The sequence below is a fragment of the Stigmatopora argus genome, chromosome 5 (genome assembly GCF_051989625.1).
Source record: "Stigmatopora argus isolate UIUO_Sarg chromosome 5, RoL_Sarg_1.0, whole genome shotgun sequence".
Lineage (NCBI taxonomy): Eukaryota > Metazoa > Chordata > Actinopteri > Syngnathiformes > Syngnathidae > Stigmatopora > Stigmatopora argus.
The window spans coordinates 8,027,688-8,044,036 of record NC_135391.1 but is presented as its reverse complement, the minus strand read 5'-3'; the positions used below and the strand labels follow the sequence as shown (position 1 = coordinate 8,044,036).

Sequence of the window (16,349 nt, the reverse complement as noted above, 5' to 3'; positions counted from 1 at the left end):
ATCAGGACAGAAATGGCAATATATATAATATATATATTTTTGCTTTCTATACATCCGTAAAATATATAGGCCTGACCAAATTTCAGTCTAATCCATCCATGAATAATGGAGGAGTAGCAATTTTAATTCTGCAATTAATGTAATCAATGAACCCTGAGGGGGGAAAAGTAGCCTCAAGGATCCCTGCATACACATGCCTTAAACGTACCTACCAAATGTCATTCCGACCCGTCCACAAATAACGGAGAAGTAGCATTTTTAGTTAGCGTCGTCCCCAATAACATTAAGATTGTAAAAAGCAAAGTAAGCAATTACACGATTTCACCCTCAGGACGGCCTAAAAATAGGGTACATTTATTCTAGACAGTCAAATGAAGTGGTAACTCACAAACAGAAGATATCTGATACTATAAGTGACGTTTGCTTACAGTGCATCACATTGCTCAGACTTTAACATTTGTGGAGAATTGTAATAGTTGATCCTCTTAGGTGTCTGTTGTCCTCTGTAATTTAAAAGTCAGCTACCCTCCCCTCTCTTCAGCCTACCTTCCATTTCAAAACCACCCAGGGTAGGATTCCTCCCTGAGCATGGAGAATAGGGGGAGAAAGAAGGGCTGAACTCAAGCTCCCTGTGCTCATCTTTTCCCAGCCCTTTTCATTCTCTGCATCCTTTCTCCTCCTCCTCCTCCTTCACATCCCCTCTCTCCACCCCCCCACGTATCCTCGTCCTCAGAGAGGTGGCCCTGCCACCACGGCCATTCATGTCATTGTCAGCGAAGCCACATGGTCGCGTCTCCTTACTTCTCTTGGGACATGGGAGGGGGGCACAGAGACAGGGCCCGCATTGGGTGGGAAGAGCAATTAAAGAATAGAGGCAAACATATAAAGGAAAAGAACAAAAGGTAAATGAACAAAAGGAATAACAGATTAGGGAGGCGAGAGAAAGTTTAGCGTCCATGGAACTCAAGAGGGAATATTCCCAAGGAATGTACTCAGCAAGCTCAGTGCTGAGATCTTTTAATGATCCAAATACCTCCGAGCTGTTCTACTACCAATCACGTAGAATGCTGCAGGGGAAGAGATATGCGCAAAGCATTTTCATCCTTTTGCTGCGCTGTTTTGCGGAGTAAGTTGGAATTTCATCCAGCATCCTTGTCAGCGCTTTGATCACCAGGTGTTCATTTTATTGACTCGGCTTACTGCTGGTGTGTGACATTAGACAACACAAGTTGACTGGGGTCCTTGCCGCCCTGAGAGATTTGACACAGTCAGAAGCGCAATGCATTTCGGTGCCCTAAGGCCTTGTCACGCCATGAAGGCAAGTCAACCTACAAACAACACCTAAAGCTGTTTACCTTTCAGTTTTAAAGGCAAAGAGATCTGACTGTGACATTGCAGAAAGACTGAGCTACATAACCAAATTTATGCAAATAGAATATTGTTTTGTGGGTTGTAAAATAAAAAAAATATATAAATAAAAAAGAAGAATAAATAAAACAAAAAAAAAAAAATCCAAACTATGTCATGTTCGCAGCTGGGACTGCCAGGGGGAGCAGGGATGCCGACAGATACACTAAAGAAGAAGAAGAAGAAAAAAACCCAGACATGGTGGAGAGGGAAGGCAGGTAAACAGAGAGACATCGTGCCTACGTGTCACACATTCCAATACAGGACCCACAAAAGTTCTGGGCTAGTTCCAGGGAAGCGCCAACTTTGGAGGGGGAAAAGGCCAATGTAACCGGACAATGACGTGAGCTCAGCGTCTGTTGATGGGGAGGGGCCAGGGCCATTGTGGGGAGGGCACCGAGTGGCTCTTAATGCCAGTCATAGTTGTGTTGTATTTGCACGGGCTGCCAATCACCCCAGAAAGGAATGCGGTCGGGTTAGAAAGGTCAAGCAGGCGGAGTTGGGCCTGAGAGTGAACACAGCAAGTCCTGACGCATCAGGGATGATAGGCTGGTGTATGTGGGCGCTGTGTCATTTACTTACTGCTCAGGGGGGACTCTGCAGAACACAGTCAAGGGGCAATTGCTTATTGTCCAGAAAATTAGTTAAACTGGACAAGCGAAAAGAGATCAAGTGCTGACAAATTTTGTATTTTAATAGCTTAAGCATTTGAATAGATTTGAATTTAAAGGGCTTTTCATAAAGTAGAACTTTTAATTGAGATTGACAGGCTGACGAAATAGAAAAAAATCGCAAACCGCTTCCTGAGTCATGGAGAATAATGTCATGTCATGTCATTTCCCTTCCTTCGGGTGCATTTATTTTGAGTATGCAACACAAAATCACCATTCAAAAGCTGATTCTCTGCTTGCATAAAATACATTAATTTGCTGCTACCAACACTCAAAATTTTAGTGTCATCTACATAGTAATTTGATGAGATATAGTTTCTTGGGTTCAGAATTGTTTTGTTTTTTTGTTCTTTTTGTCAAGAGACAAGACCTAGACTTTTGGGAGTTGAGACCGGGACAAGACCAAGTCCCTTAAAATGTACCGTGCTTGGTCTTGAGGGTTACAACACTATCACATTATTTGAAAAATTAAACGAAATAAATAAAGTAGAGGCTCAAGGATAGCATGGAAACTTTTGTCCAAGGCAATTCTCTCACTCTAGTGGCTTGAAAGAAGTGAACAAACAGACGGGCGTAAAGAGTGCAGTCTAGTCCGGCAGTTTGCGCCACAGACAGAACTGTGCTTCGTGCCCTTCGGCTATCTGATGAAAGCCGCTCATGTGTTTGCAGGCCACTGCAGTTCGCCACGGCAAAGACAGTGTCTGCTCATGTGTGAAGAACTCAAGCTGAACAGCAGGTGGAGGTATGGCCTATTTCCCCTCTTAATAGTGCTGTTGCTCCGAGGTAGATTTTTGTTTAAAATCCATGTGACATCAACGGAGTTGATACCTTAGGCGAAACAGAACGTGTGGCAAAATACTGAATAAGTGATATGATTCCTGTGAGGCTGATGTGTCCCTACTGAAAATAATGTCAACAAACACTGCAATTACTTAAGTAATACTCGTATTCAATCAAACATCTCAATGTCCTCTTTTTAGCATTTGGCAACATAAGTGCCCCCTGTTTGCTTTTTATTGACATAAATTGAACCCTCCCTCAAAAGAACCAATGCTGCTACTGCGCCGCTTTTTCGCCAACCACAAAGTGGAAATGTTGGCTCCCCCCTTCTTCAAGATGTCATCCTTTTTAAATTAAACCTACAAAACAACCCTGAACCCTCGCGCTTGAAAAATATACAGACATGTTATCCTTTACATTGAAAAATACACACCCTATCAGCGAATGTTTGGAAAGAGAGGTGAGGGAAGGAGGGAAAAAAGAAAGGGAGCAGACTGTCTCTTATTGACTCAGCGGGCTCTGCGCCACGCAATTAGTCCCAACTACGAGCAGAGGGAGAGGTGGGGGTAGAGTGAGATAACCCAAAAAATAAAAAGCTGTCTGTGGAAAATTTGGAGCACTTCCCAAAATACACAAACTTTCCCGACGAGCACATTTCTTAGGTATGTTGTAATCTCATATGGCTGTCCTTTCTGGAGCCCCTCCGCGAGACTTCTCTCCGCTCAGCTTTCCAATCTCCCCAGACCTCACTAGTGTCTACTTGAGTTTGGCCTAGTCTCAGACCCCCAGCCCTTGCCTCCACAAAATCCCCTTCCAAAAACCACTGTCCACACATGGCAGTCATTAGCCAACACTCATACAGAGCAACATTATACCACCAATTGCAGCCTTGCATGAAATTTTGATCACTTAAAACCATCTTATAGAGGCAGCATCCACTTTTCTACTCAAAAAACCTTTTCTCGCTCATTGGAATGGGAATTAACTTATCTCTTCCACACCTGCACTGCTTCATTGTACTGGAAAAACAAAAATAAATGGGGATCAGCACTCTTAATGAGCAGTCTTGAAATAAACCACGCAGTGGAAAAACACAATACAACATGCTTGATTGAGAATGTGTCTAGGCAATTTGATGGTTAGTTAAACAGTTAAGTATTCGGTGTCATATTTGTAGAACTGCAAAACAAGCAACAAGGTGCTTGCATAAGGTGTATAACTAACTCAAAGATTAAACAGAGGACAGAGTTCAAATATCTGAATCTGGGCCGATGAAGATGGAAAGAGCAGAGCAAAAAGTGGGAAAAAAGACCCATTGGTCTCACTCATAAAATATGATTAAGGCAACAAAAGTGGTGGCATGTCTACTTATTTTTATTTTTTTGCCATTCACCTCACTCTACCGGCTAATTAGAGAAGCGTTTGCTTTTACGGCTGAGTTGAAAGTCATAAAATTAACACATTTTGCAAAACAGCAGAACCAAACTCAAAATGTGGTGAGAGTTTAACAAGCGCCTCCTGGGAGAACCGTTTGTTTCACATCGAGGAAAGTCTCAACAGGCTGCTGATTGCCGTTTGCAGGACAGGGGGAGGATAAGGGGGAAGAGGATATGCCTGGATATGAGGGAAGACAAAAAGTGTGGCAAAGGAAAGGAAAGATTAGTGTTCCACGTGGAGCTGTTTATCCTAAGGAGCGCGGGGAGAGGAGATAAAACTCTCAAGGGCCCCACGCGGCCCCTCGCACAGACCCCGTGCCAAGGGAACTGCTTTCCCTGCCTTGTGCCCAGCAGATGAATAGGATTTAAGCAAAGTAGAAGATTTTGTTGCACCCTTTCATTCCCATTCATTCTCTATCAAAAGTAACCATTTCACTATAAACCAACATTATAAGATGAGCTTGAGGAAAATAGCTCCATTGGTATGTTTGAAAGTATGTTCAATAGAAAAGATGGTCTATAGTTCTAACGTGAGCAATGCGGATATAATTATCTTTTCTTTTAATGTTACTGTAGTGAAATCAAAATTCATCCAAATCTAATTACTCTGCTAAATTGGCCTGTGGATTTTGCAAATAAACATTGTAACTTTTTGGTAGGGCTTTATGGCTCAGTACACATGGGAATCACAAGAAGGGAATTTAAAATGATAAATAAGTACAGTGACATTTAATCATCACATATTTACATTAGAATTAACAACCAGCTTATCTGCCTTTAACCTGCTTGCACATGATTGGACCAACGCCCTCAGTATTGCATCCAATATTCAGCCGTTGTTTGGACCATTCAATTTCCCCCCTTTCCCCTCGTTTTATTTTCCTTGTGCAGCTGCATATTAAAAGGCACGACGTCGTTTTGGAATGCTGGTTTCTATTTTTGAAATGTTCTGAAACGATGTTTGCATACATTTGCATAGCCAAGTGCAAATTGAGCCATGAATATGCAAATGCAAAGATGATGTCTGTGGCAGCCTCCGCTCTGCCAGGTTTAAAGAAGAACACACACACACACACACACACTCACACACACATAGAGTCTCACCCCTTCCATCTATATTATGCTTGAAGCTGTTTATTCTTTTAAAACAGGATTTTAAAAATCATTTGTTTTGTTGTATTACCCCATTAAGTGTTTGTTTTCCTTCTGGTGTCTTCCCCTGCCTTCTATTGCCTCATTAAGGTGTGAGATAGGGCTGCACTGTCGCATAAAGGTCGTCCAACTGACACCGAGCCCAGACGTCATCTCATGCTCTGTGCAGCTGACCCCTCAAAATAAAGTCTGACTTAATTTGTTTACTATATCGTGGGCACTCAGTGTGGCTCCCACCCCCTTTTCCCTTCCATCCCTCGCTCTCCTTCGTTTAACCTCCAAGCCATTAAAAGCATTTGACATGTGAGTTTTAAATAGAATTGTTGGGAGCATTAAGTCAGTTTCATGCACTAGGGTTGGTGCTGGCAGTAATAAAGGAGAAAGGATAATGCTTCATACTGTAAGTCATATTGGCCCTGCAGGTCCAATAGAGTTGTTGATCTTGAGCCACTTTATTTGCTGCCAAAAGTGTTTACAGTTATTGCTTTTTACAACGCAGAGGCAATCATTCATCTTCAAGCTGGCAGGTCATATTTAATCATGCATTACTGCAGTAAGCAATACGTTCAATATGTTTAACATCATCAGTGATTAGACTAACTCATTTGTGCATTTAGAACCTTTTGCTGAAAAATTATGCACTTGTGCATAAGTTTAATGAACGACTTCCTCTACATCGCTAGATTCGCACTAGTGGACCTCTGATTAAATTAGACATTTCTAATCCCGTATACTTCGTTTAATGGCTTAAAACGTTTCAGTTTGTAGCTCATTGTGGTTAAGTCTACAACCATTATTGGATAACCTCAGAAACAACGGGTAAATTAGCCGGAGAAAGAAAGCGCCATTAAGGACGAACAAATGAACAATAGTAGCTGTGTTGTTGGTAACATTCATCTTTACTGGTTAGCTTAGGCTAGTGTGACACCTTTGAGGTTTTTCTTATAATTCTATGCTCCGTTTCAAATCGCAGTGGGGATCCCAAATAAAGCCGACTCAGTCTGTCCATGTACTCCAGAGAAATTATGCAAATCAAGGGAAAACAAAAAAAAAGAGCCTTATCATAACGTGCCATTCCCTTGAGCTCCAGATTAAAAACTCAGTCATTTGTTAAATATTTGACACATCTATTCTTCAGATTTTCGCCTCAGGATTTTATACCAACTTGTGTGGGAGAAATGCCCCTCACCACCCTCTATTGATGTTGGCACTGTCAACTTGGAACACTTAGACAAAGCCAGACAAATGCAGAAAAATTCAACAATACTGCACTGCCTTAATGAAGAGTTGGAGTGAAAGAGTGGGCACGATTTTAATGTCATTTTTTAAAACAAATGAAATTCCCATAGCAGTGTCAAGTTTCTCAACATGCAACAAAAACAGGCGATTGTGTGGTGTGTGCAACGTGAGGCAATGTTAGTATTCTTGGTTTTCATCTAAAATAATGAATCGCCACCACAAATTTTCCAAAATCGATAGTCAAATAAATTAATCAGCTTACCTTTAAACAAAACAGTGCTGGAATTGTTTGTGATTCTCCATAAAAAAGATACTACTACTAATTTGTGGTTGGTACACTGAACTTTAAAAAGATTTTAATCATTATCAAAGCTACTCTCTATATAAAAAAAAGTAGTGACTGACCAAGCCACACATAAACAAACTTAATCCAAAAGTATAACCACCATCCCCAAATCCCCTTCCAAATGCCTTATTTGTACAGTCGATATTATATGCTGATACAAGCCACTGCTATTTGACAAACTGGAACAGATTCAGAAAGGATGTGAGGAAACACATGAGAAGTAATGCAGCAGGGCGCAAAGCCATGATGTGGACTGAAAATAATTCACATGGGACAAAGCAGCTTTACAACTTCATTCCTGGATAAGAATAAAAGAAGGGGTTAGCTTTGTGAGGGAAATTATTGAAGAAGAGGGAGCAACATAATTAGATGATCACAAACTGTACCCGCAGCTCAGTTTTCACTCCGTGGTCCAAATTATAAACCGTCATATTTTTAAAGTCACGCTGACATTCTTTCGTTCCCGGCAGCTGCCAAAAACAACCAAGGCCAGGCTTGTCTTGGCACGGGATCAAAAAGAAGGACTTCGCTGTAGTCACAGAGCAACTGAAAACATTTACACAGCTGGGACCCTCCAACCATGAGGCTGCCCTACCCTGCTGCAACGAACAACGATGAGACAGAGCTAGACACTGGGAGGGTTTAGGGGTGCAGGTGGCGCAAGGGGTTAATGATGGAGCATAGGATAATATAATCTGCTGACCTCCTCATCCCTAACCCTGTGATTGCGTTCAATTTGACTGAAATACGATATTCACACAAATTTGAACATAAATATACTCTTCGGAATGTTTAACTTCAGAAATAATGCTCATATCCCGGTTTGAATGTTTTTTTTCTTTATTTTTGCATAAATCTTACTGCTCTGGTGTTCCCATTATCTGTTTGCGCTTCTACGTTGTTTTTCTTTCCCTGGTCTTTTAAGCATGGGCGTAGCAAAGGAAAGACCCTACTAGACTATGGCTTTATAGTCACCAATGCCTCAACCAGTGTTTTAATTATCCTTTGCTAGTGTTACTCGTCACTATGGCAGCTTGCTTTGTTCTGCCCATTGTTCCCTTCATTCCATCTGCAGTGAATAAAAATATATATTCAGCACTTTAGTTTTAGCTCCAGTTATTTATTCATTTATGCTGAACTCAAAGACCCAAGACTTTTAAAGTACACAAGATTTATTTCTCTCAAAATATTGTCAATTTTGTATTAATCCTTCCACAGTGTCATATCAGAATGTCAATATACCTAGAGACAAAAAGATTATTGAAGAGATAAGCCTTAGCCTGCGCACACTACAAGGCCATTCTAACAAGGGCCGTTTTACATTATTGGCGACAGAATCCATTATTTTTTCGAACATTATTGTCAGCCTCTGGTGGGATAAATTGTTCAAGTGCAGCAGTCCTCAGAATGTTAACTTGCATCTTGCCTATCAGTAGACAGCATTCATTTACTCACCTTCCATCCTGCTTATCCTCACAAGAGTTGTGTGGGGTATCCCAACCAACCAACCAACCAACCAACCAACCAACCACTGGCATTGGATGGGGGACACCCTAAATTGGCAGGGCACAATGAAATGAACAACCACTCACGCTCATGATCATACTGCTACCGAGTGCGAACCCAAAGTCAGGCGGAAGAACAACTGCACGATTGGGTGGCCTAAGTAGCAGAACTTAACAGAATTTAAAGCCAAATTTGTTTGGGCGTCGCTGTTGTACCCTGAAAAGATGAAAACAGCGCAATTTTGCTGAACATTTTTCAACTATGTCACAAGTTTTATGTGAGATTCAGCCACATTTGACGTAGCCATCAAATATCCCCATAACATTTAGTATGTGAGCTTAATTGAAACCACACTTTTAGCAACTCCTAGTTGGGTGTAAGTAAAAGAAGGTGATTATGGATAATTCATCGCTAGGTTGCGTGGCTACATTAACAACAGGACCTAAAAAACAAACATGTGACTCAACATGGTCTCGGCCGTGTCAAAAATGATATCACAACAAAATAGTGTGAGGTCGAGCGCATTTTCACAGCATATAAACAGCAGCAGTGCTCCATTGCGACCATGACTCACAAAGCTTTATGATGGCATTTGCAATCGGGATCGTAACGACTTTTTTTCCTGCGGTCTTAAAGTCCAAGAGTCAGAAGTGATTTATACGATCCATTAATTGAGCCACGTATTTAGTTGTGGGGACCTGATGACGCCAGTGTCACTTATATGTCGGTGGAGGACGATTTCAGCACCCAAAATGGTGACTGTATTCTTCCATTCAATTAAAGACTTTTTTAACTTGATAATGGCACTATAGTACAATATTTTTGATAATTGTCCTCAACGTATTAGAAGTATTTTGCATTCATTGGGATTACGCCCCATGTTCCACTCAATGTTGGGGTTTAACCCCATAAAAAGAATCGTGAAAAGTCATGTTTGTTAATAAAGTGTACATACCAGATGAGTCCCTCTCAGAAAGCATATCTTCATAAAGATTCCAGGTGTTGGTGTTAACTCCATTTATAGAACGGTTCAACCCCCTCACTTATTGTTTTTCTACATATTTGGAAACCATTAAAATGAAATCTAATATTATTTTACTCTGGCTCTCTTCCCGGTCAACAGTTTAACAACACGGGCGGTAGACATGCGTACACCTGTTAGGATCAGCGTTCAATGTTATGGAGCTCCAGACCGAAAGTTTCAGCAAATCAAGAATATACAAGTTGGGTTTATGGATATTGTGCACATTTGATTACTTCAACACATGGCGGTATTCTCTAAGGTCATGCAAGGGGATATAGGATATACATACATATAGGTGGATTCGAACCATGCCTTGAAGCACTCTTGCTATTTGCTCACATTTATGAGACCTAACAAGAAGTGCTGTGTTGAATGACTTGGTTTCCAAGTTCTGAATCCCTTCCAGGTGTAGTTGAGAAGGTGAGGGTGGGCTTTTGCATGAGAAACCAAGAATTCCAATGTTTTATCTGTTGTTGGACAGTGAAAGAAAGAGAAGAGCAGGGCTACAAACTTGCGTTTATATTTTATATTCTTTCCCCCGGTAATTTTAAGAGCGCAAAGGAACATTGATCACTCTCCCAGTCCAAGAGAGCAAGCAATGCCGTGTTGGACATCACATCACAAAACACACACTCACACACACAAAACTATTAAACGCCATTTTCAAAGTGGGTATGTGTGCATAACCATTTACAGCTATGGAAACTAGAGAAGAAGTGGGTGGGTTCTTCTTCTAAGTAGAACCAGATTTGATTTTTAAGCACACCCTTTCATTTATGCCCAATGTTCCCCTGAAAGCTGCTCCTGTAAAAACCATTCCTCAGTGAAAGGTAGACATGCGTACTGACACGGCGGTGACCTATTTCTTCAAACACCTTATAATTTTCCCCAATCCTCCTTTGCCACTGTTGATATTACTAAATGTGAACTTTGTCACGCAAAGACAATGATAACATCTCCACACCATTGACCACCAGACAGCATGAAGAGACATTTACATTTATACTATTTTTAATGTGGCAGTAACCTTTATTTGTTTGATTATTGTTTTATTTTAATGAAACCACTTGATGCATAGAAACAGGTATGCTTTGGTCATTAGAACATGTTTAGGCATAATATAATAGGCATAGCTGGGACAAAAATCACTTCTTTATTCTTAAGAATGGATGTTTTAATTATTTTCCATGTAGATTTTGCCAACGTTTAGGTTTATTGATGTGGCGGATAAAAATGTTCTAAAGTTTCTTGAAATGTCGCTTTAACACATTTTTTTACAGTCGATACTGATGTTATTATATATAAAACAACCACCGCATTTTAACACCCTTTTCTGTACATCATCAGGTTCACCTTTGGCGGAGACAATACGGGATGATAATGAAGATAGTTGAAAAGGCCATCACTGTAATTGTGGTAAGTATCTGATTGTTACAATGGTTACAAGTTATGTGGTGGGTAATAAAGCGAGAGTGCATTTAACTCCAAATCACGGAGAAGAGACATGCTGAGCCGTCTGACACTGGCAGAAAGGACTGCTCAATTAGGAACAGATTTAAGATGAGAGTGTTGATTCCCCAGCCCAATTAATTAGAACTAGAAGAGAGCCGCGGCAGCCAGAGAGCAAAGGAGAGATTTGGCTAGAAAGAGCCCATCAGGGACTCAATCTTCCACTCCGTTCTATTCTCCCTCTTCTCCATTCTATGCTCTGCATCCCTGGTTGTTTGACACATTGTTTTTTCAACTGCCTGTTTCCCTTACTCCACTTATTCCCATTTCTCTAAGTAATGTATTATTTATATACTATACGTGCAAACCGTGTGCGCAAAAAATGTAAATGAAAATAAATACTTGGCCTACCTTGGCCAAAAGACTGCAAAATGGTCAGATACATAGCACACAGACAGAAACAGGCCCAGAGAGCATAATGTTTTTTGTCTTAATTTAAAAGGGCTCTTAGATGAATATGTCAAGCTATTTCAAGGATCAGGAATTACAGGCCACTTTTCACCTCATTTTTAAGACCCAAGCCCCCCCAGAACGCCACCACCGTTAGAAATCAATCAGCGCCACAGGGTCCCGCGGCACACGGCACCAGGAGATGGACGTCCCCATCTTCTCTCAGTAAACCCCTTTACCTCTAGCCTGATTTTCTGATTGAGTTTTGCTGGCATCTGTTTTTGAAATCAATAAGATAATTTGAAGAGACTTCTTTCTTAAAAAGTTATCAAAGACTGGCGTTTCAAGTTATTTTGATAAAATATTCTATATTTACCATACCTACAGTATTTGATTCCTCTGTTGAGTGCCTTGATTGTACTGCATCAGTAATCAAGTGTTGTCTATTTTTTTCCACAATCTGTCTTCTCCGGATGTTTTTAGAAGTGTTTTGGGAGAGCTTTTATCGTCGGCGTTTTCCAACAAACAATCTTACATCTGTGCCGCACATTTTTAAGAAATTGCATTTGGTGACCATTTATATGGTAGTGACGTAATGTTTTTGACTTTAACCTTTGAAGGAAAGCTGGCCATGGTATGTGTTTTGGTTGTGTTAATATTTATTTATTTGTTCCTTATGTTGCCTCATTTGTAGTTCTTGTCTTTTTTGTCGATTATTTTCATCTTCACCTGTCTTCAGATTGTCCCAGACAAAATCATACTAAACCAAAAACTTACTCAATTAACAGGGAGGGAACAGCCAATTAAGCATCCCTAGAGCATTCATCTGCTGGATGTCTCAAGATGATATGATACATGACTGAAAAATTACAAGTATATTTACATATATTGGACTGACAATGCTATACCTATTATATTGTAAAATTCAGGGTTTCAGGAATTGTGGCATTAAAAAGTTACATTGGCTCGCTGAGAAGTCCTGACGTATCTGAGCTCATCAGTGGGATGCAACCCAATTTATATTTGCAGACTTAAATGAGGTATATCTCCAGCGGTTTGTAAATACAATAGGGGTGTGAATATATAGTGTCTGAGTCCCTGACCCTGTCGACTTTAATGTGATACAACGCCATTACTGCTGCATCACACAAGCCATCTATAAAAGCAGCAAAAGTTCAGTATCGCAGGCTCAAGCCAAAGCTCATCAAATTACTTTGGTTGGAGGGAGGAAACCAAAATGCAATCAATAGATGGGAGGGCCATCCCTCACTGGGTCGTATGAATTTTTGATGCCCATGCTTTAGCTCAAGACTATCAATTATGAGATAAACAGGGTCTAGGTGATTGTTGTCATGGTGTGCAGCGCTTCTATCCAATTAGATCTCACACCGACTAATGTGTTAATATCTTACATAATTGGAGTTGGGGGCTATTTTTTCCCACTCTCAAATGTCAGGCAGAGTACACCATTAGCACAATCTTATCTAGACAGGCAAACGAATACACAGTAAATATATGGGTATTTTGGAGATTGTATAATTAAAAAATCCATATAGGTGGTGTAGAGGACTATTTTCTGGTTGTTTCTCTCATTATAAATGGCAAATAAGACATGAAATCATTCACATGAATGTTAAACATATATGCAGCTGTATATCAATCTTCCTTATATCCTCTCCATGAAACACTGTGATTATGTCGAAAGGCAAAAAAGAAAATTGAAGTTGAAAACCAAGAAATCCAAATTTTTAAAACCATCAGCAGAAATAAGTGCGGTCAATGAAAAAAATTAAAGAATTTATGGAAAATACTGACATGGAGAAACATGTAATTCATTAAAAACTAAGTTAATATAGAAATTTTCATTCATTTTCTGTACTTATCCTCACCAACATTGCGGGTGGTGAACTATTGGCAACAAGCAGGGGACACCCTGAATTGATTGTCTGCTGATATTGAATTGTTTTTTGTAATATTAGTATGTTATTGAAGTTAGTTAACAGCCTATATCTGTTTCAGTGTCAATAGATTATTAGGATTACACGACTTTTTTTTAACAATGCTAACATTTAATTTCAACACACAAAAATTGGCATCAGTGTTTTGAATTCATGGAATATTTGAATACACAAAGCAAGGCCTAAAAGTAACAAATGGAACAATGGCACAAAAAATGGCTTGGAAGAAAACAGGGAGACGGCGAGAACAGCAAGGGATGAGACGGCTGCCTGGAAAGACGATTAGTATTCATGTGGTGTAGTGCTCCAGAGAGGATTAATGGACTCTGATGCCTAATATCCTGGAGAACAATTAATTTGCCCACAGTTTTGTCATGGTTGAAAGTCAAATGCTGGAACAGATCGATGCGAACAGCCGCCAGTGAAATCACGGCAGCCCCTTCTGCTGGGCGCAGAATTTTAATTTCATCATCATCATTTTAGCCGGCTGCCACCCTCCGCGAAGCTGTCCCTGACATGGCTGAGAGGTTCGCCTCATCTCGACAAGCGTGGCGCAGACGCACACAAACACACACACACACACACACACACACACACACACACGTCACTGTACTGAGGCTTACAGATAGCATGCATTAAGTAAGTCTAAACTAAATATATCTCATTTAATGTTATGTTTTAAAATGCACTTCATATCGTGCGTTTAGGAAATTTTATAGTACAGGTTCCGATACTACAGCAGTTTAAAAAATGGTTCTAAAAATGAAATTCTACTGTTTGCACTTGGTTAGAATGACAGGTAATCTCATTACCTAATATTTTGTTCATCATATAGTTGGCTAAATCAGAGGATTAGAAATAATGGAAACCTCTCTCAGTATGATGCTTTGGGGCGCTATAGAATTTTAAAATAAAGCCACAGAAATTGAATAAACTGTAAATTGTACATGATTCTCTTTATGTAGCTTTTCAATTTTACTTTACTGTACTATAGTCTTTCATGAAAAGTCAATGTGGCTGGTTATCAGTTTTGGAAATGTCCCGTCGTTTGGATGCTCTATTCATTGCTATGTACCGTATACCACTTATCTCATCAAAAAAAATGTTACCACTATGTGACAGCTGTTTTGCATTCATGTTTTATTTTTCTGGGGTGAAAGTCATTTGCATCTCTTCCAACTCAACATCACTATCCACATTGATAAGGCGTATTCAAACAATTTATGTAATTTTCCCCTAAAGTTGTGTGATTTAAATGCTCCCTAATACCAACAAGATGGAGAGAACAGGTAAATTCCAAATCATCTTGACTAAAATAACTATGTTAAAATAGGGCGCCCAAGTCACTGCTCCCAATGTAGGATCAACCTTCAGTTTTACTGCCAATAGCTGTGGACAAAAATATTGTAAACATCTACGATTCATCTGAGGACCTGCCTGGGTAATAATAGTAACCAGCGGTCTATGCTAATAACATCAGGAACACAATCACATGCCAACATAACCATCAGCAACACAGCGGTGATTGCCACGCATCACTACACCATCATCAGTGGCGGTAAATATTTCATTAGGGATGCAGATGTGTCAATTAAAGATACGTAGAAGCATAGATGGGTCCCTCATCTGCGTTCCTGCTTTATTTGACACTTATTTTCTCTTCCCTAGCTCGAGGATATTCTTATTAGCACATTAATACAACGCAATTGCGAGAGACACGACACACCCGAGTGGAAGCCGAATGGGAAAAGATGTGTTTTTGACAGACTTGTGCCCCCCTTCATGCGGGTGAGTAGATATAAAGTCCTTTCATTAGTTTCTAAATATCAGGGTACGGTCAAATAACAGCTTTTATATTCTAATCTTTCAAATAACTGCAATGACTGCCCACATATTTACGAACATGCAAGCAATCTGCTCATTCTCATCATATGAGTCTTGGTATTAAACTCATGCCTTTTGTCGGGGTTAGCCTCAGCAGGGGAGGGAAAAAAAATAGACATCATTCTATGAATTATTAAAGACACTGGCACTAATTTATTTAATGAATTAGAAAGAGTCCAGTGGGGGGTATTTCAATAATGGCACACTGTTAGTAGTGTTTTAATAAGGATGGCACACACTGATTGGGTAATTACATCTCAGCTCTTCCCATGCTGCCTCACTCTGAGACCGCAAAAGGCGGAAGCACTATGACATTAGTTTGCTTGCACTGTAGTTTTATCATAAAATACAGGCATAGCATGACATGAACTCTTTCTCATTGCCCTTTCATCACATACAGAATTGGGTTTTATCTCCGAACAAATTTATGTATGCAAAAGTATCATTGATTATGAACTAGTCTATGTTAGTAAGTACTCTTTTCATATATAATGTCTGAAATTGAGTATATTATTACATTCTAATATCAGGAATTGCACATTATATTACTTCCTAGTGGTCCTAAGAACCCCAAAAGCCATTTAATGTAGGGAGGCTTCAATGTGTAATCTCACATGGAACATGCAAACTAATCAACAGAGTCCATACTGGAGAAAAAAGGCAAATAAATGGACCATAAAGACAAGGTATCAAGGAACATTGTCAACAGCAAAATGCCTCACTCTGCTGAGTTTTTTTTAACACCGCAATAAAGCCCACACTCTTTGTTCAGTTCTTGTCATACATTTAATATCTCCAAAGGCTTCATCAAGAAACACAGAATAAAAAGAGTAAACGGAAAAAAAATTAGACTGTGAGCAAAAGAGAGAGAGCGCGAGAGAAGCGTTTTGGCCTGTAATGGGACTGGATCCCAATCAATAGAGACGCTCCTCGGGCCATTCGTAGGCGTAATGACTTTAGGTTTCTCAATAATTAAGATATTGTCACTGTGCTGACTGCAGGGTCAGCCAATCATTAACCCCATGTTAAATATGCCTTTGTTTTAAT

General features: G+C 39.9%; 1 long non-coding RNA gene across 2 annotated transcripts in view; it reads left to right on the top strand.

The window, feature by feature from the left end:
* The window catches only part of LOC144075029 (uncharacterized), a 150,744-nt gene that overhangs the window by 90,850 nt on the left and 43,545 nt on the right, over window positions 1-16,349 (top strand). The window contains exons 5-8 of one of the 2 annotated variants that reach the window (XR_013300451.1): window positions 1,535-1,625; window positions 2,748-2,820; window positions 10,909-10,977; window positions 15,087-15,206. This is a non-coding gene — a long non-coding RNA (uncharacterized LOC144075029). The remainder of the gene's footprint in view (window positions 1-1,534; window positions 1,626-2,747; window positions 2,821-10,908; window positions 10,978-15,086; window positions 15,207-16,349) is intronic. The other variant, XR_013300450.1, reaches the window with a different exon arrangement.